Genomic DNA, 21,779 nt, shown 5'->3' with positions numbered 1-21,779 from the left:
TATTTCCAAATACTCGGTGATCCTTTACACACTGCTCAAGGTAAACTATAGTAAAACTCTATTTGTCAAGTGTCTTCTGCAAGAATCATTTATCTTTCTTAACGATATTTGCTTTCCCTAGCTATGTACCCCCAGAGGCATTCTTGTACATACCAGGCAGTCAACAAATGGGCTGAAGAAGAGGCAGAAGACCAAGACAGGCTCATATCACCTCCCTGGATGATGTTCCCATGGAGACTCCTTACAACAGACAATGCAGCTCCTGGCTGCAGCATTTGCACCATTTAGCTTCCTCTGTAATGAGGAAGTCTAACCAAAAAGTTTTCTTGCTAGTATAGCTGAAACAGGCATGCTGACAAAGATTAGATCCAGACCTGCAGGGTTTCTGCATGGCAATGCTCAGTCTGCTGCTGGTCCCAAGAACTTTGACAGGTTTATGGACAAGACTTGAGGTTTACTGTACAGTCTCGTCCCTATCCTCATCACTACAGTACAATAATAGGGAACACAAGGTATGAGCCTGCTGGCCGACTCAAAACAGAAGAGCTGAACTGCAGCTTAGGGTTAGATCCTTAAGGCAAGGGAAGGACATAAGGAAAAGGACATACGGAAAAGGACCTGGGATGTTGCTCTTGCAGTTTGTAGTACAGAGCTTTTGGAAGATAAGGAGTCCAACCTACAGACAGGTCACAGGTCTAAAGTTCCCGTTGTACGTAATTAGGCAATAAGAAGCTTATTACATGCCTGATTGAGTATCTCATAATTAACGACTTATTCCAAAGCCTGTTTAAGTCAATAGGAATCTTTCTGTTGACTTCAAAGGGGCTTTTGATCAAACCCTGCCTACTTAATAGGATACCTCTCTCCCCATGTCATAACTTAGCAGTTGCCATGAGGAGGCACTCAAACTGACAGTCTCATGGTTTAACTACAAAGGTGCCGGTGAGAGAACACTTTCATTTAAGGACATATGACCAGTTTTGCAGCTCTAGCCTACTGCTGATCTTTAGTACCTGAGACATCTACTTGGTGAGAAGTGAAAAATTTCACTGACATGACTAGAGGAAAATAGTACTGACAGACCTCTTGTGTTAACTGGGTCTAATTTTTGTTGATGCATCTGCAACAACAGATACTATTGGCACAAACTGTACACACACATTTTTTAATCTAGCCAGAAGAAATGGGGGAATGACAAGGTTCCCTCTAATACACAATACATTATTACTTCCCTGACCATTAGGCAATATCGCATAATAATCCCTTATACAGCTATATTATTTCTGCATACATGTTAATTCTGAAAATGCGTACTGTGTGGTCACACTAACTTGTCACTGACAGGCGCTGTGGAAATCCCCCTTATTTCATGGATCATTGATCCAATGTGTAAATCCTTCTTAGCTTGAAAGCCACTGACAAGATAAACCATAAGGGCTCCAAAGGGAAAGAGCCTTTCTGGTTTGTTGAGCAAATTCAGCAGTAGCACATGTACTTCAAACCCACATGTGAAAACCTCTTTGAAATTAGGATCCTGATACTGCAAATCCTTATGCCTATAACCTATAAGTCATCCCAACACAAGTCTAATACAGTTACCAGACACCCCTGGAAAAACAACATTACACTATCCATGTTAAATGTTTGTTTCCAGAATCAAGATCTAAATACAACTGGAAAAATAATGTCTAGAAATAGCCTTCTAGGAATTTCCACTCCAAATAAATAAATGTCATGTACTACATGAAACAGAAAAGAAAAAAAGTAATTTTTTAAATTAATAAGCAGGAAAGCTTGCATCTATAGATACACCGACTTTTTTAATCCATGTACTCTCCTAACTTGCAAAATATATAATTGAACTTTCCCACCATCTTTGATACCATTAAAAATTACAGATTTTAAGCCAATTCTGCAGATCTACAACTACGATTCAGCAGCTGAATGCCTGTGTAAACATATCTGCTAGTTACACAGACAATGCTCTTACAATAATTCTTTGCCTTTTAAGCATTTTGTTAGATAACCTATATTTTCCTTAATTTCTGAGGCAAATACAAATTCCAACTACAGAAACACAAATGTTACTTTCTGTGGTGCTAGCACACTGCTATTTTCCAGATCACCCTAACATGAGGTAACTATTATCAATTGTGAAAGCACAACAGGTGGGTCACATGAAAGGTCACGTTAGTTTTGTTCACAGGGCCAAACAGAAGGTTTTCATTATCCTTAATAAAAACAGAAGCAAGTAATAAAATATATCATTGCAATAACATATCTCTCCATTCATATGCAATAACCTCATACATTAGATCCTACCATTTCAAAATACTGCTGTTGGCTCCAGCAGCATGATTATTTTTGTGGTTGCTACTTAGAAAAATAATATTATAAATCACAGTTTGACTTGTAAATTTCCACACTGTTCTTTTGAACTGCTTTTTGAAATGTTTTTCTGGACAAACCTCCTCAAAGCGTGAGTTCACTTAGAAATATTAAGCACTTTAAATGGTCAATAAGGCAGCAAAGATTTTTAGTAATTCCTGTCATTAGTATAATAGCAAATCATGGTACCTAGAAGTAGTTAGACACCTTGTTCAAGTCCTGATGGTAAATTAAAGTAGAGTCATAACTCAGACATGTTGTAAAAAAGTCAAACCATATTAGACCCTTTCACAGCAGTTTTCAGGACAAACTGTTTGACCAGCTCCATTCTGCTTGCAATGCACATGTATGTACACACACATACACACCTGTACTCTCATCAGTGCACCAGCATGGACAGCAAAGGTGTATAGTGTAAAGTAAATATAACAAATTCTTGCATGTAATGAAAGCATTTTTATTTTTGCAGTTTAGATTTCTCATGGGTATACCATCCATGTTAAACACATTTCAATACAAATTAAAGGCCTGTATTTAAAAGAACATCAGTCAGATGCTTTTAACATCTATTTCAGAGAAAATGGTTAACATTTTTGGCTTCCTTCCTTAAACATTTTTAACGTAAATTTTACTTTATTTCTAAACGATTCCTAAATATTTCTAGGCTGAATAATGATCAGTAAATTGGCTTTTCTATTCAGCTTTTTCTGACTACATTATTCTTCAGTGCCTTCTTTTGCTGCTCTGCATCCCCATCTTAGGATGAACATAGCTGGATATAACACAGAACTGAAAACAAAAAGTGTAAAATATATTTCCATTTTCCTAAAACATTATTTTCCAAAATAACACAGGTTATAGGCAGCGGCAGTAACAGTCCAGTGCCTTCCCGTTGATATTACTGCAAGAGAAGGCCTGGTCTTCAAAGCAGTAACTTGTTATCAGAAAACAACATGTGCTACTGGAAACAGAAAATGCATGGAACAATGTACAGCTATCTGTGAATGCAAAATACTACTGCTAGAATGACTTTTGAGTTTGGTTCCAAAAAAATTAGCTGCTTATCAGTCTGTCACCTAAATGTGCAAAGCTCATCCTGGGGCATGTTGTGTCTGCAAAGTGACTTGCATTCTGGCAGCAGAGCAGCCACAGCCATTGCAGAGCCTCACTCTCTGAAGTCCCCCATTCCTATAAGTTTTAGGACAATGCATTTCTTTTGAGAGCCACACCTGCTGGCACTTCTGACAGACTATTTTGTCATGTGCTTCCTTAAGAGGTTTAAAAAAAAATATCTCTCATGACCTGAAAATGCTAAGCTGCAACTTCACACTTTTTCACACCTTACTCTTCCCACCTCACAGGTTGATGTCTAATATTAAAAATCCTAAACCATAAATCAGTAAGTATATTTCCATGTTGGGTGAGGCAAGGGTACAGAGGATCTCAAGCATTTCAGGTCAGCAAAGAAAGCCTCCTCAGTTACAGTATATCTGATACAGACGCACAATGTGTGGTATTCTCCAGTTTACAGGGTATGCCAAAATCTTTATCTATAAAGTGCTAAAGTAGTGGCAGGCAAATAAGGCAAATAATTTAGACTCGAAAAAAATGCATCTTGAAAGCACAGTCTGACCAAGCAGAACGTGTTTCACTCTCTTTCTGCTTAACCTATCAATTTAGATAACCGAATTTGTATTTCATTTTCTGCTTACATTTCTGTGGGCACAGTACTGAAAGGAGTTTAAAAAAAATAAAATTCAAAAAAAAAGAAAAAAAAAGGTCCTCTAATTATCTCTGTAAACTTCAGGATAAATTAGTACTTTTTGACAAATTATCTAAAGCCACAGTGATAAAGTGGTAAAAAGGCTTTTTGCATCCCATATCCCAGGGAAGTGTAAAGCTAAATGAACCTAATCTAAAACATGATATGTAGGTGGCATTCTATATAGAAAGCCTAATGTAAATAATAAAAACATCTGAGGAAAATTTTCAATGTCAATAACACGATTTATATGATTAACAAAAGTCAGTAATTTCTGGACAATCTTTTGAAAGATTTACAGTATTTACAATTCAGCTATTTCTACATCTTTCACGGTACTGGCACACTAAATTGAACATTTAGTTTCTTCAGTGCTCACATCAGAGAGTTATCTATGTTACAGTTAAAATGGGAGACATTTGTACAAATGGTTTAGAAACAGGTATGGTCCCATCTGCACTATAGATGGTTCTTGCATTAGTAATCAGGTTTGTTTTAAGTGTAGGGTGAATTAAAGATAATGTTAAGGTAAGACTTGCACCATGGTAGCTGTTTCTAATGCATAACTGGTAAAGCAGCTTTAACAGGAGCACTGAAAGGAAGACTCTGAAATTCCTATTCATAGAATCATAGAATCATTAGGGTTGGAAAGGACCTTAAGATCATATAGTTCCAACCACCCTGCCATGGGCAGGGACACCTCACACTAAACCATGCCACCCACCAAGGCCTCGTCCAACCTGGTCTTGACCACCAGGGATGGAGCATTCACAACTTCCCTGGGCAACCCATTCCAGTGCCTCACCACCCTCACAGGAAAGAATTTCCTCCTTATATCCAATCTAAACTTCCCCTGTGTAAGTTTTAACCCGTTACCCCTTGTCCTATCACTGCAGTCCTTAATGAAGAGTCCCTCCCCAGCATCCTTGTAGGCCCCTTCAGATACTGGAAGGCTGCTATGAGGTCTCCACGCAGCCTTCTCTTCTCCAGGCTGAACAGCCCCAACTTCCTCAGCCTGTCTTCATACAGGAGGTGCTCCAGTCCCCTGATCATCCTCGTGGCCCTCCTCTGGACTTGTTCCAACAGTTCCATGTCCTTTTTATGTTGAGGACACCAGAACTGCACACAATACTCCAAGTGAGGTCTCACAAGAGCAGAGTAGAGGGGCAGGATCACCTCCTTCGACTTGCTGGTCATGCTCCTTTTGATGCATACCAAGTTACAGGGGGCCTGATTTTCAGAGGCATTTGGCAAACTTTTCCCTTAGAATCAGGAAGGAGGAGAATACCTTTCAGAAGTCAACCACATCCACTTTGATGTGACAACATGAATCAGAGCTCTAACTTTAGATGTTCCTACTCTGAGAACATCAGTGTCCATGGGATCATTTTGGTACTACTTCCCTAGCCAGTATTTTCAGCATATGATTAGTCTTTTTTTCCCCCGAGACCTTCCCTGATCAATACATACCATAGCAGACTCATTTCTGCCACCCATCCCAACCGCCTATACTTTCATACAGGAGCTTACATGCCCCTGTATTTAGTATGTTACTGATCTGACACTAATTGGGGTTTTTGGCTCAGCTTTGAAACAAGCTGTTATCTAACAACAAACCTAGCATTTCCTTCAATATCACACACATGCATGTGCCCACTCATACACAGATTTTAAGTACTATGCAGAATAATAGAATCAACAAGGTTGGAAAAGACCTTTAAGATCATCAAGTCAGATTGTTGCCCAGCACTGCCAAGGCCACCACTAACCCATGTCACTGAGGGCCTCATCTACATGGTGTGTGAACACCTCCAGGGACAGTGACTCCACAACTGCCCTGGGCAGCCTGTTCCAATGCCTGAGCACCCTCTGGGGAAGGAATTACTCCCAATCTCCAGTCTAAATATTCCCTGGCACAGCTTGAGGCTGTTTCCTCTGTTCCTGTCCTTGTTCCTTGTGAGCAGAGACCAGCCCCCTCATGGCTCCATCCTCCTGTCAGGCAGTTGTAGGGAGCAATAAGGTCCCCCCTGAGCCTTCTCATCTCCAGACTAAACAACCTCAGATCTCTCAGCTGTTCCTCATGTGTTCTCCAGACCCTTCACCAGCTCTATTGCCCTTCTCTAGCCCCACTCCAGCACCTCAATGTCTCTCTTGTATTGAGAGGCTCAGAGCTGATACCCCTTTCTAGGGAAACAGATCCACTCCATCCAAAAATACATGAAAAAGATGACAGACAACTGTTGCATTCAGTCCTTCTGTACTATATAAGATTCAGACTGAAGTGGTCCTGTATTGATCCTACTTGACTGCCCCACATTACACAGTTACAGACACGAATGGCTAGTTTCAGAAATAAAGCTTATTTTTCACCTAACAAAAGGAACTGGACTAAAATTTCAAAATGATCATGAAAATCTGGAAGAAATCCAATGGATTCTTAATTCAAAAACTGCAAAGCCTTTCTCATAAATGTATCCTACCCCCTTTCACTTAAGTGTTGCTGTTAGGCCTCAATTACATTTCCTCAATAGTAATGAAAGTATATGCTACCACAACTGTGTCCACTTGGAAGAGCCATCTGTGAAAAATGAGACCAAATCAGAGGCTTAGCCTTTGGATTTTATTTGTATAAATAATCTGTAGTGTCTATAACCTAAATAGCATTCATAAACTATTAATTAATTCCACTAATTCAGGTAGCATACCCATTGACTTTAGGAAGTTTCAGACTTTGGTCAGTGTAAGAAATTACATTACATCCTGCTGATGATGGAAAAAGGAAGGAAAAACCTTTGTACCTACCGAATTGAGCTGTTGTGATCTCAAATCAGTTGTTCTGCACGTACGGATATAATGACAGGAAAAAAAGTAATTATAATTAGGTGTCTATTTTGATTTTTCTCTTCATAGTATCCGTACTGAATGTCACTTGATTTTAACAAACTATAAGCCATTTCAAGCAGGCACTGCATATCCTTGCAGCTACCGGTCTACCTGGAGTCTCTAGTTTATTTCAACAAAATTTTCTTGTGCAAGCATGTAAACATTTTTAAGATTAAAAAAAAAAAACAAAACACATTTAAACAGGATGGTGATAAACCAGAAAGGCAAAACAAAGAGATCACTGATCTGAGCAATGTATTAACTGGTTTTGAGTGAGGAAAACAGAGAAAAATCTCTCAAAGGAAAGAAAAAGGAAAAAAAAGGAAATCAGTGAGGCCCAGCTCATTTAATGGTCTGATTTTGTAATTGGAACTACACTACAGTTGAGTCATGAGCCCAAAAAAGCCTTACTTGGTTTTAATGGGACTCCATAATGTGCCTAAGGGCCTGTAACAGATAAGGAGAACATTCATGAAGATCAAGTCTTTCATTTTCAGCAGATGTCTGTATTGAAATTAAATTTCTATAACTAAGATGCCCCATTTGCTACTCTTACTTGCCTGGAAATTTTCACTAACATCAACTTCATTGGCAGCAATAAAGCTACTCTCACACTCTATCATTACCAAGGAATTGATAAATTCTTATCAGGGAATATTCACACCACTTCACTTCAGATGTCTAGTGTAAATGCCTAAATTAGGAGCTAGGGCTTTCTGTACTCACGTTCCCAGAATCATAAAAGCAATGCAAATAGGAGACCCTCTCTTTCTACTCACTGCATAAAAGAGCCTGAAGTTCAGATAAACTGTGCTTTCTACACAGACAATATTTTCAACTGTAAGACAACAAAGCTCCTCCAAGAGGAAAAAATAAATAAATGAAAAAAAACCCTCAGGTTAAATAAAAGGAATAGTGCTATAAAAACAAAATCCAAAACACAAACACAGAGTTAGAACATGTTTAAGAACTACACTTTGAGAGAAGTTAGTCTTGGAAGTTTCAGTAAATTTTAAATGCAGATTCTCATCATAAGTTGCTCAGGTTATTACTGAAGATTCACCAAGGGAGAAATCAGTTAAGTAAAGGAAATTAATTTAATACTGATGGAACAGACTGTGACAATAAATCCATCAACCTAAGGAACGTCTTCCCAGAGATAGCAGTGAAAGTCCAAATACTCCATGGAACATTTAAAAATATACTAAAGGTGTAATGTATAAGAAACAGATATTTTGCAATTACAGTGATAATAATGAAACTTTATATTAATAGTCATAGAATATTTTAATCACTTCCATTTGTTACAATAGCACAAATGGAAATAAAAATGTTTCTTTCTATAAAGTATTGCAATAGTATCCAAATAGTAACAAAGTAGTATCCCATTTTATTGCAAATACAAACTGCTTTCAATTCCATATGCATACAAAATACTGTCATCTTTAATCTGTACCAGATTTTCTGCTAGCTACACCTAGAAGTTAATCTAAAACTTTCCAAAAGCTAGTAGCTCCAAAGCCAGTACCAGAGCTTCTTCAGTTGTCCAAAGCACATTCAGCACTTCGTTATCTCTGGACTCTTCACAAGACCAAAAACCTGTACCATAGTAACCTGAGTTATCTGTAATTAATCCTTCATGTAGATCTGAAAATTAAAATTAAGGTGATAGCATTACCTTCATATCAAGGCCAATTGTCAATGCCACTATTTTATAAATAGACACTGTTCATACAAAACTCTTTCAGCAACAGAGCTTTAGAAGTTTATTAAAAAATAAACAAAGTTAAAAAGTTAATATGGCAAGATGTAAACTTATTTCCCCTGCTCTATTTGCTCAAGTTAAAGAACTTGGTTCTGTTTGCTTCTGTACCCTATTGTAATCCACCTTATCATATATAATGTCAGGTGGTTTCTAATCCATGAGAGACTTATAGGACAATAACAATGTATCTTAGAGTGCTGAAGTTGCATTATTGAAAAGTGAAAGTATTTCCAGTCTAGTTTTGCTTCCCACTCCACCTTTGGTCTGATATCACCTTCATTTTTCCAAGCAAACCACTTCTTAAATGCTATGTCTCATTTTCTTTTACAGACAGTTTCCAAGAGGCACTGGCATCAAATAAACTGTGAAACTACACTGAGGGCTCAGACTCAAAATCTGAGCAACTGGATGTTCACTGTCTTTTGACCTCATAGCAAGTAAGCTTCTACCTTATGTTTCCTGAAAGAACAAATCTTTTTACATCAGAAACACTGAGGACAAAATTACAAAAATCCCTTCCAAGTCTGCATCATATAATGCTCTCTTTAACAAAGACAGATTATCTGACTGATGCATTTCTTTCTCCATTTTTCTGGCCTAATCTAACAAAGAAAACAAAGCTGGCATAGTAAGTGGGGTTTTCCTTCTCCCTGACTGAATGCTGCCTATCTAGTCCACAAGGAAAAACGGTTAGACTAACCCCAACCTACTTTTTTCTACTACTTTTGCACATGGGCACCAATTAAAATATTGAATCCACGAGTTAAACAGGAAATGTCTCATTCAACTTTAATGACACCCCCACCATACATTGCCTAAAAGTTTAAAAAAAAAAAAACAGTTTTCATAGCAGCAAGCATGTTAATTGTAGTAACATGAACAATACTGAAATTGTTTGAAGATGGAATTAAATTTAATGAAATTCACAAACAAACCCCTTTTAGAAAGTAACAACAGTTTTTTGAACATTAAAGAGAAGCTCATTATATCGAGACAACTCCAATGTAAAAGGCAACCCGACTTCAATCACTGCATATCTGCATGTTAATGAACTTGCTGTGTGCAGCAGGGACTGAGCAGAGTAAGTAACGGGAAGACTGTCTTAAAGCATACAGTACACTTAAAAAAAAAACAAAACATGCCACCTTTAATCAATGAAACACCTTTTCATTCGTACCTTAATAGCAACTGAAATGATTTCAAACGTATCACAAAGGGAAGATGATACTTAGTAAAGGTTTCTTTAAGACATAACATTTCTTCCACATTCTTCCAGCATTCACATACTGTCAGCATCACTGTGGCAAAGACTTTCAAGTTTCAGCAGACAGATACCGCCCAGTACAAAGTCTTTGTCATAATAATTTCATTGCAGCCCCCTGATCAAACATCTAGACAAATCTGAGACTGAAAACTGAGAGCTAACCAATGACCTTTGATTAGAACCACAAGCACCAGTTTTAATAAAATGCCTCATTCATTGCCTTCCCCTGCCAACAAGGAAGGTGTGTTTGAGCCTGGAAAACATAGTCAATATAGCCTTTACACACGTATAATGATTCCTATTATTCACAGAATTTGTGACTGTAGCAAGTGAAACATGGACATCTTAAAACAGCTAAATGAAAACACACTGACAACATTCTACCTTTAAAATATATTCAGGAGCCTGCCTCTGCCTTTCTGTTGCCTGCTGCTGGCTTTCTTGTCTTGCTGATCATATTGTAATAGGCTTGGCTTTTTTCCCCCCACAAACCTTCATTTACACAATGTTTGGTTTATTGCTATTTCTCAAAATCTATTACTGTTGGCAAAGTCCAGTTTTAAGGGGTCTTTAAATTTATACTTAAGTAACAGTGCCCCATTCAAATACACATTTATAAAGCTGCCTTTTTGTATATTATACATTAATATTTATATATTAATTTTTGAAAATTCAATTCTCATTTCTGGAGCTGAATATCCTATCAGACTTTGAGGGAAGGTTGTAAAAAGACTTTGCAAACTTGAGTAACTTGAGAAGCTGTTCAACACACGTTTTTGCTTGCTTACAGATATCCAAGTTGCTGGTCTCTAATACAGAGATTCAAGGAAATACAATTAAAATCCATTATATATATTTGTGCTTTAACATATCAGGCAAGAGGACAGAAAGGGGGTCTTATCACATTTCCCACTTGAAAAGCTAAAGTCTGAAGCAGGGTAATAAATATTCAAATGACTTTGCACCACTGAGCTACCATATCAAGCTAATGATCTGTAGTCTGGAGCTCTATAAAAAGAAAGCTTACTGCCTGCCGTCACCTAGAGGTGTTGCTGTAAACACTGTGGGGGGATATTCTCCTCTCAGTGTGTGTGCATGTAACTACACTTAATGTTGTTTTCAAGACAGAATATATTGCTGAGTCGTAAAACAGAAAGACAGGATGAAAAAATGCCAAAAAATGCAAGGACAAAATGAATTAAAAGAAAGTTTCTGGAGGTTTAACTTAACTTGTTTCTTCACTGTGCTATGAAGGAGTGGGCTTGTATTTCAGGCCTTACTTGCATAGCCATAAATAAGAGAGATACAGATGTTCAGTTATATATATGGTGGGAGCCCATGGCTAGTTAACTAAGAGCAAGATGGGTAAACTCCACGGCCTGCCAGAATCTGCTGTAATCTTGAATTCACTGTAACAGAACAACTGATGTTATAAAGTGGCATGGCCCACTGCGTAAGAGAGCAGTCCCCTTCAGGCAGGAAGAAAACAGGAATAAACGACAGATTTGTTATGAACAGTCTGCATCCTCGCTAGAGCATGAATCAAGCAGACATATGCTCCATCAAAAGCCATGGAGAAAAGGCAGATCCAAGCATATAAAGAACTATTTCTAACTGCATATGTAATGGTATAAAAATTCTTATCTTTATTACAAAATATTGCATAAGAAAAAGAAAGAGAGATGGTCTGGAATTTAAGCACAGGCCTGGAAACGAGCCATATCTTCCAAGTTTGAATTCTGGCTAGGACCCAAACCATCTTGAAACCTTCCTGCTTCAGTTTCCCAACTGGAAAAGTGAGAATAAACATACTTGCCTACAGTATTTCTCTCTTAAGAATGGAGGATTAATTAAACAGTGTACTAGTATCCGGTCTATTTGGAAGTTCTAATGCCCCTTATCCCCTCTAAACAAACGTAAAAGGCAAATAGCAGTCCTATATTCTCTTTTACGTACAACAACTTTCTAACCTAGACATGATTAGATAGGTGATTCAGAGGAAAAGAGAAAACTGCATGGAAAAGGTATATAGAATCAAAAGTAAAGCTTCTCCAAGGTCCACATTTACTTTCTTCTGAATCTTACTTTTACAAGAGCACTAACATTCTTTTAAGCCTGGAGGAACATGCCTGTCATCAGAAGCCCTCAGGTACCTCTCACAAAAGCCAGCAGAGCTTTCAATGACAAGTAATACAGAACTGGATAGCAAGAAAGGGTGAAACAATCTGTCCGTCTCCCAGCATGGTTACATACACCAGGCTGTTTTCTCTCGCTGTTTTTTGATCTTATAGGTTGCACAGCAATGTCTGCTGGTCCATAGATGCCAGATGGTACATTCTTGCCTAGCATATATAGCAAGCATTGTCTTGCCAGTTCTTTGGGCTTTGTAATCAGTTGGAAGAGGCAAATTTCTGTTCACTTATAAATATAATGTTATCAGATACCAACATTTGACCTATCATGACTCCATCAGGGCTGAACTACTCAATTTTGCTCAGCAGCCATTCAAAGTCTAAGACCTGAAGCAACCACAGTTTCTCCCATACCAGGATACAGCTAAAGATCCTGTTCAGACTCAATTCTGGAAGATGGTGTACACAGGTTTTTGCAACTTCCTTCCAGGACCTGTCTACAGTATTGCCAGCATCTCTGGCAGCTCCAAAAATGGGAACCCTTAAGTGGCCACTCTCCGTTGACTTAATTTCTAAACTGTTCACGCACACATCTAGCTCATGTGCAACATACATGCAAACATTTTGCAACTACAGAATCAGCATCACAGAATCTGATTCTGTTTTCTCAAGGCCTGAATGACCCTGATAATACAGTACAGGTTTAACATTTTCATTATTTATGTATTTACTAAAGCAAAACTAAACGGCTGAAAGAAGAAACTTTATCGGCTTCTACTGGTGCTTTCCTGGTGGTATTTAGGCATTTTAAGCATAAAAGAAGAGACAGAGGCAACTTCTCAGAAGTGTTTTAAGTTGTGTGGAGTCTAACAGAAGCCAGGAAAATCAAGAGCTATCTGTCTAAAGCTGCCAAGGAATACTGTTTGTCTGCGTACACACCACACCTTTAATCGCTTGGTACTTCTCATTTTCATTCTGTAACAGGAAAAGCTAATGGCAGACTAAACTATCAGAAGGTTAGATTTCCTAGTGTTTGATATATGGGATCCGTGCAATCACAGATTTTAAATATGTTTTAGATTTAGAATAGAATTAGTCTTTGTTTCCTCTAGTTAATTAAAAAATTGTTTAATGTACATTCACATGCTAGATATTTTTTTCAGTTGCAGACAACCAAATATAATTGCTGCTGCAATACAATATAATACTACTGTTTGTTTCTTTGTTGGAACTGCCTGGCGTTTACATGAATACTGGCACCAAAATGGAGCAAACCAGGCTGTTAAGCATTAGCCCTAAGTTAAGTGGTAACATGATCTATTTAGTGGCACACTTATCAAGTCAGTTCTACTGCCGTTTATTTAAATAGAAATTGAAATATTAGCTGTTCAGCAAACTCCAGGCAATCTATGCAGGAAATTGAGAGGGCTCTAGACCTTCCTATAATGAGAGAATGTTTTACAAGTCCTCCCTAAACAGTTTCCTATTCTGAAGTACAGTAGCTTCTCGGGGCGGGGGGGGGGGAGAACACAATGAAGCTGCAAGAAGGAAAATACTGCCAGAATAGATTCAGTGCACATACACTGGTAAGCATCATTACTTGAATGTATCAAAGTCCTTAGGCATTGTGATTGCAAACCAAATAAAAGGATACTCTGTACAAAATACTAAAATAGTTAAATGGATTCCTGATAGTTCATATTGTTTCCTGTTTTTTTTAAAAAAAAACACAGGTTTACAGCATAACTTTTAAATCATGGAAGAAAGGAAATCTATCCACAATCTTACATTCTCTAGGGAATGAAAACTATTGATGAACAAATAGTTTAGACACAGTAGCTAAACAGATTTTGTCATGTACCTTTGTAATCACTTAAAAAAATCTCTGCAAGACCCAGCTCTACTACCCACATTTTTCTTTTCTTACATATACTTTAAATGTTGTGATTTGAGATTCTAGACCTAAAAGCATAATTTTGTATACCACTGTTGCCACCTGTCAATGAGTATTTCCTAAAGGTAGTACCACCATTCCCATAGCTTCACAAATCAGTATAAAGTATATACTGTATAAAGGGTTGAGTTTTCATTCTAAACTAGCTGCCTTTGAATGTTCAGCCATAAAGATTTTGATTCGCTGATAGGTGTGTTGCAATGTAGGGAAACCAAAGAAGAAGTCAAGCAGCGTCATCCAAATGAACCAAGATCACTATGCCTGGTCAAAGCTATCCTACAGCTAGTTTTGGTCAATTAGTATAGCATACATAGCATACTCTACTACAATATAAACTCCAGGATTGACCCTACAAGCTTTTAGTTAACAAAACAGTCCCAAAAGAATCAAATTACCTGTTACCTGAGCAATGACCTCAGAATCATACCTCTTATTCCTCACTATATGGAAAAAAATAAAAACAACAAAACCACACTGTTAAGAAAGAGGTACATTCTTTATGTACTTTTTCTCATGCCTGACAGTATTAAATACATAGCACAAATTAGGTTCCTGTCCTGTTTATCACTACGCTGTATTGTTCAACTTTTTCATTGTGGGTTTTTTTGGTTTTTTTTCCGGGAAAGTATTACTCTATTGTATGTATTTTCATTTTTAATAGACGATTCACTTGCTTGATACTAAATGGAACAAATGCCTTAGTAACGTAATCAAAAATATGCAGCATGTGTTTCCAAAATTAATTTTGATATTTCCTGTCACTAAACTTGCCTCATCAGAGCATTATAGTAATTTTATAGTTGTAGCAATGCTGATTTCATCACATAAGAATCTACAGGAACATTTGAAGTTGCACATGTTCAAGAATTTATTTTTTTTTTGTCCTGAACAGCAAGTTAGTTTCAAATTCCTATCATCTTCCCTTTAAGTCAGAGAGAAGCTGGATTCAGAACTCCAAGTAAAAATAGTTGAAATTGCAATCTATACACAGTTACAGTTTCTCTCTTACAAAAAGACTCAAGTCTCCAGAATCACTATTGTGGTTCTGCTTTCCATTTAAATTGCTTTCTTACCATTTAAAATGTATCTTGATCCTTTTAAGTAATTAGGCAACCAGTAAAAAAGGAATTTGGGCTATTACAATTATTGTTCAAGGCTTAATTTATATATGCACTGCAGGGGCTATACTGAGAACTTTCATAGAAGTCCTTTTTCTCCTCTTCCACACAACATTTTTCAGAAAATAAGCAGTTGCACAAAAATGTTAACATATGGCAGTATTTTTGGAACTGCTGTAGAAATTAAAGGCAATAAAAATTGCCTTGGACAAGAAAGGACAAATAGGCCAAACCAAATAATTATTCTTGCAGCTTTCTTTAACCACTGACTCCATTTTATATGCAGTTTCTGATTTCTCATATTAAATCTGATCATATATATTTAATTCCATTCTTAAAAATTTCAGTAGACAACTTCAGTGCTAACCTACAACTGCCCTGTCAGAAAATCTTTGATGTCACAGCATAATAGCTCCTGAAAGAACAGCACTAATACTTAATGTAACATGAAACCAGGGCCCTGCAGTGGGGCTGTCTGCTGTCAGGAACAAACAGTTTCACTGCTGTTCCCCAGAAGTGACAAGATTGAGAACTAACAGGGCAGCACCTCCTCAGTGCTACAGGAGACCTGTGCACCAGTGTCATTGGCAAATTCCATTTCATTATTTTAAATGTATCACCATGATTAAAAAAAAAAAAAAATCCCAAACACTAAATAAAAATGCCCAGCATTGCAGCCATAGTTCATCTGAGACGTTCTCTTCTTCTCTGTTGTACATGCAACTGTTCTGATGTGAAGATGAATTATTCCTATGCTGCAAACTGTAAAACAGGCACATACGTGCATGTGGAATTTCTTGAAATTTCATAGCTTGCAAATAAAAAATATTTCTGTTGCCCAGTGCAGCCTAAATTATTTTCCTGAATGTATTATTTTTCTTGTTATGACCTTTGAATCTCTTTTAAAAGTATTGCTAGATGGCAGAAAACATGAAATACTTTTCTATGTTGCTAACACAGGTGATTACAGGCCTGCCCGTGAACTCAGTATCAGATTTTAAGTAATGAAAACCATTGCATCTGACAGAGATCACTGGAAAGATCAGATTCCAAAATCCTACATGGGCCCTGCTCTCAATGGTACTGAATGTCACTTGCTCAGTGCCCCTTACAATGTAACTACAGGCTCTGACAGGAGGTATAAAATACAGAATCGGGCCCCATACGTCTCTGTTTTGCACTCCTTATTTTTACTTCTTTTGAAACATTTTTAGGATTTGTGTGTAACATTGCTTTAGGTCAAAATATACTATCATATATGAGAGTATCAAGCTCTCATAGAAATCAACTTCATTGCTGCATTTACTTTCTCTCTTGGAAAACTGACTAGTCTATTTTATAAACTAGCAATAGGTGTATTTAAAGTTTATAAAACCTGGCCTCTGGCTAACTTGTAAACATGGGATATATTATCCTTTTGTTTGTAAAGCTTAATCCTACAACTGTCAAGCTGAATAAACCTTTAGAATAATAGTAAAAATACAAAAACCCCAGTCATCATTAACAGAAAACTGACATCAGATTGAGATATGTAAGTGTCAGTGGCACATTTTTTGATGTGTCTGGTAGTACATATAGAACTGGTAACATTTTTATCATTCAAATTTCTCAAAAGCATTCTTGGGCCATCTAATTTTAAAAGTCATGAAGTGATAAATGTTTTTAGAAGTATTTATGCTTAACCATCCTCCTTCAATGAATCTCTGGTACTTGGCAAAAAATAATTCATAGCGTTTTAATCATGCAGGACCTTACTGACACTGAATTGGAAATTAGGTTCTTCGTGTAGATTCAGAGCACACATCCACACAGCAGCATTAAAAGGTCTCTGCTCATATATTTGCAACTCTTACCATTTGTTCCCAGAACACACTTAAATACGATATCCATGGTGCAAACACTGAGTTAGAGGCATACTTTATACCTTATAGTCTAAGTAGATTACACAAGAGGAAAGAAGAATACTGTAAGTAGCATAATCTCTAATCACGGTCTGTGGCACCATCAAAACAATAGGTAACGCCAATTTCTCCTACCTCCCTAAATACAGGGGAGCCCTAAGTACAGGCACCCACCACTCTCTGAGCTACACGACAGGCATGTGTTGTTCCATTATGAATGCAACTAGAATTGTTTAAAAAGCCACTGCTCTTCCTGCTAAGAACTTACTGTCCCTCCACTTAGACATCACATGGTTTGAGCTGTGGTTTCAACTAACTCTCTTTGCCACACAGTGACATTACATTCGAATCATTCACACGTTTACTGCACCTCAGCTGAGAGGCAAGAAAGAAGAGCTAAACATATGATTTCTTCTGTCCCTCCAGCTAGATATGCAACAACATGCCTGTCTACACTCTAATCTAAGCTATATATATATATATACACATTTTACCTCAGCTATTTTAAAGATGGAAAACAAAAAGAAAGACAAAGAATCAAGATTTAAACTAGCACTTAATTGTACTCCTATTCCATCTTGATGGGAACAAGCAAAAAACTCTTAAAGAGACAACGGAATTCTCTTTCCTCACTGGTTTGAAAAGACCAAGGTTTGTCCCTGCTGAGGAGAAACTGCACCCGTCACCTTTGCCCTTGATATCTCGGATTTTGCCAAGTTGTTTGTTTTTTTTAATTCAGTTTGTTCAGTAGATCCTTTATGATGCTTGGTCATTAACTTGCAGACAAATATGCAGGTAAAAATTGAAAAATATTATTGGGAATAATCACACAAAACGAGAAAAATATTCTCTGGCATCTATAACTGTAACACCATTGAGGTAGTGCCAATATTATGCTTTGTAACAGAACAGGTGAGAGGAGGAAGAAAACCATTGCAATCATTACCTTATGTGTCCAAGACATTTTGAGTCAAGAACAAATATCTGACAGAACTGCCTAGAGATCTCAGTTCAGATAAAGTCCACTGCTAATTATTGCCTGAAGAACACTCTTAAGGAATGAGAAAAAAAAGCTGGTAGAAAGCAAAGAGAACTTGAGAACAAGTCATTATAAGCAAAGACAACTTATCTTCAGAACTTGATATACTAATTGTACATACACATTATTAATTTCTGCAGATAAACAACATAGTTCTAAACAAGGAAAGAAGTAAAATCTGGGTCAAACACTGGCTTCCAGATCAAAAATCTTAGCAATTTCATATTAAACATAAGTTGCTTATAAAGAACATTTATTTAGTATCAGTAATTATGTAACATGAGCCATTCCCTCTAAAGATTATCCATAGCCTTCTAGACAAAACAAGCCCCAGAAGTTTTTAATCCTGACCATGTTGCGGGCTGACCATTAAACAAAGGAGCAGGTCAGTGAAGAAATTCATAAGCCAAAAAAACATATAAACCAGCACTAGTGAATAAGGATTCAGTCCTCCAAAGTGCTAAGCACATTGGCTCCAGTCCAATAAAATACTGAATTTACATGCTGAATTTTAAGCATATACATAGTCTCATTCCCATTGAGATTTAGAGCTTTAAAGCTCAGCGTGTGCTTATATACTCTGTTGAACTACGACCAGAGCACTTGGTATCTTCCAGGACTTGAACCCTGAATATTATCAGCTGGACCTGAAAGAGCTCAAGCAAATTAATTTTCTACCTGCCTTAGTCAGTAACTCTGAACTTTATTCTAAACACGTGAACCTTTCAGAGATTATGAGTTCAGATTACCATTCTTCCACAATCACAAGTAGAAGAATGAAGGCCAAGCAGCTATTCCTGTGGTCCACTGCAGCATTTTCTTTCGGTTTGGGTGTCCAAAAACAAAAACCCAAAGATTCTCCTTTAGCCCGAGAAAAAGGACCAAAGCCCATCAGGTCCTGTGGCTGAGAAAAAAACATGTGCTGCTGAATTCAGTTGTAAGAATCTTCATTATTGAGAATTAATGCCAACTATCCAGTTCATCATTGCTCTTTAATACAAAAACTGTAATAAGAGACAAACTGCTCTTCACACACACTCTTCAGATTTGCTACAGCTCCAACACCACTGAACAGGCAGTCTGTGGCTATTAATTATTTCTGGCAAATGAGAATCTTTTACCCAGCAACTGGCTTTACCACAGCTCTGGAATTCACCACAAGGAGACTGAGGTCAAGTGTGACCTATGAAAACTGGTGTGACACCAAGCATGCTTTCAGGCAAGCAAAACAGCAGAAGAACAAAAATGCAAATAAATTAATTTCTCACATCAAAGTAGTAATGGCTAGCATTAAACAGCCTTTTATCTGTTTGCAAAAGGGGTTGTTCGTTTTATGTGGTTTATGTTCTGCCTTTTTTTCATATTTTTATTTCAGGGCCCTATTCATTGCAGAAAAACTGACATATCAAATATTTTTAAACACAAGTAAAGGTATTTTATTAGAATTTGAATTCTTAAAAAAGCTGAATAAGATGCTGATACATTAATCAAGTGAGAATTTGCACAAAGAAACTTAAAGGGAATAGAAAGAATCACATGCATCTTCGTGTGTGAAAAAAGGTTCAAAACAAACAGTGTAAAACTATTTTATGTAGTGGGTACTGTGCCTCATTTAGACAAGTATATTGCCTTATAGCACAGAAATGAAATAGTGAACAGGTATAACCAGTAATAGAGTGACCCTAAAATTATTGGACAGCCAACTGCCTCAATGTACCAGCTTTAAGTAGACAGAGCATTGCTATGGGAAACCCTGGTCTACCGCTGACATGAAAAAGAAAAAGAGCTGACATGCACTGTGGCATAGTTTTATGTGCTCAAGAATTCCCATCAAGCCACAGTAATGGATGACCCTACTAACCGTGGACATTCTTAGGAGAGATACTGAGGACATATCCTTCCCTGGAAGTTTCAGTGGCTCAATGCCTTTTATGATAAAGCTTCAAATTTCTCATATTTTTGGCCTGGCTCCCTATTTGTTACCCCTACAACACAACTAGCAGGCCAGCCTGCATCACAGTTACTTAAACATGGCGCAGCAGGCCCAGAACAGCCTAGCATGCACAAATGGAAGACTACAGGCCATGGTCTAGTTTGTCTAAAAGAATTGTCTATCATGTAAAAAAAAAAAAAAAAAAAAAAAAAAATCCTCACACTGAAAGTACAAGAACTGCACAACTTTCCAGAAAGCTGAGAACATAGGAAAACTATTTTTCCCTTTTACATAACAAAATATTCCCCTTTCTGGAGGTTATACATCCCAGTTGTCAACAGATGTTCAGTCAGTACTCCCACTCTAAGCTCAATTAATATCCCAACTGATTGTGAGTGACAAAAATGCTGATTTTGATATCCCATCCTCAGTTTCTTAGAAAGTAGAAGAGTACAGGAGAAAGAGAAAAATAAAGTCACTAAGTATGCCTTGAAAGGCTACATCCACCAATGCTGAGCTGCCCCCGCACATCCTAGGTTTTTTTCTGTGTCTCTGGTTCTCACCCTACCCTTTTTCTTCCTTCCCCAACCCCCATTTCCTTTCATTCAAGCATTCTCCCTCCCTTCTTATCCACAGAAACTGACTACTGCAGGTTCTAAAGCATCTATTTAATTTCTGCTTTGCTTTTAGCTAGTTTCAAACCTTCATTGCTAACAAGATCAAAAAGACATGAAATACAATTTCATTTCACATTCAACATTCAGACCACAAATTGGTGTGCAAGAGTATTGGGATTACTAATTTATACTGATCATTCAGAATCTCTAAACCCTTTCAACAATATTTGCTATCAATCATTTTTGGAAGGAGCAGTAAAACACATAAATGTTTAAGATTCATGCTAGGTATTCACAGGCTGTTCATATAAAATAGTATTTCTGTCCACTTGCTAAAAAATACCAATGAATGACCAAACTGGTCCACTCAAACTGATCCACTTTTTCTCAGACAGCAAATACAGATAACCTGGCTCTCAAAGTATTTGTCATGAACAACTTGATAACCAACAGAAAAGGAATATGGAGTTCAGTCTTGAACACACTAAGCACTAGAGGGGACTTTTTTTGACCACTGCAGGTTACCTTCTTAAAAAGATAGCATTACACCATCTATATAGAGAATTTCAATAATTTAAATATATCAAGCTATTACCAAATACTGACTACATTCTATATGTATGATCAACAGCAGTAAGAGCATTAAAGTTACTATTCAGTTCAACACATTTTCTCTTCCCTGCCATCTTTATCCTTTCATATCCCTTCCCCTCCTCTTCCTCTCCCTTTGTTTTTTCATCCCTTCTTTTCTCCCACACATTCAAGAAGGCCCGATTCAATACAGTGTGGCATCAGCAGAGACCGGCAACAGCTGCCGCTCCAGCTACAGCAGTGAGTGGGTTTTAAAAAACCAAGGGATAGCTTTAAAGTTTGGGAGAGCTGTTTAAAGTGAATATGTAATAACTCTACTGAGGATTTGGACTTTTAGCTACACTCAATAGGGGTGCTTCATTACCTACTTGTGGGAATGCCACTTGTCTGTGATGAGGTCACAGCCTCCTGGTGATAAAGTCCATATGTGCT

The 21,779-nt window shown here is 37.4% G+C and overlaps 1 protein-coding gene across 8 annotated transcripts in view; it reads right to left on the bottom strand.

The window, feature by feature from the left end:
- SOX6 (SRY-box transcription factor 6) overlaps nt 1–21,779 on the bottom strand; it is a 371,657-nt gene that overhangs the window by 334,075 nt on the left and 15,803 nt on the right. The window contains exon 1 of one of the 8 annotated variants that reach the window (XM_057418200.1): nt 5,829–5,847. The exons of the other annotated variants lie outside the window; for them this stretch is intronic. The gene's annotated coding sequence lies outside the window, so the exon portion shown is untranslated. Of the gene's footprint in view, nt 1–5,828; nt 5,848–21,779 lie in introns of those variants that run through there. 8 annotated transcript variants of the gene reach the window in all.

Source organism: Pezoporus wallicus, unplaced genomic scaffold (genome assembly GCF_028554395.1).
Source record: "Pezoporus wallicus isolate ANWC-B61680 ecotype Strahan unplaced genomic scaffold, APGP_CSIRO_Pwel_v1 contig_2025, whole genome shotgun sequence".
NCBI lineage: Eukaryota > Metazoa > Chordata > Aves > Psittaciformes > Psittacidae > Pezoporus > Pezoporus wallicus.
The sequence above is the reverse complement of the archived record's forward strand: the minus strand, read 5'-3'. Positions and strand labels throughout refer to the sequence as shown.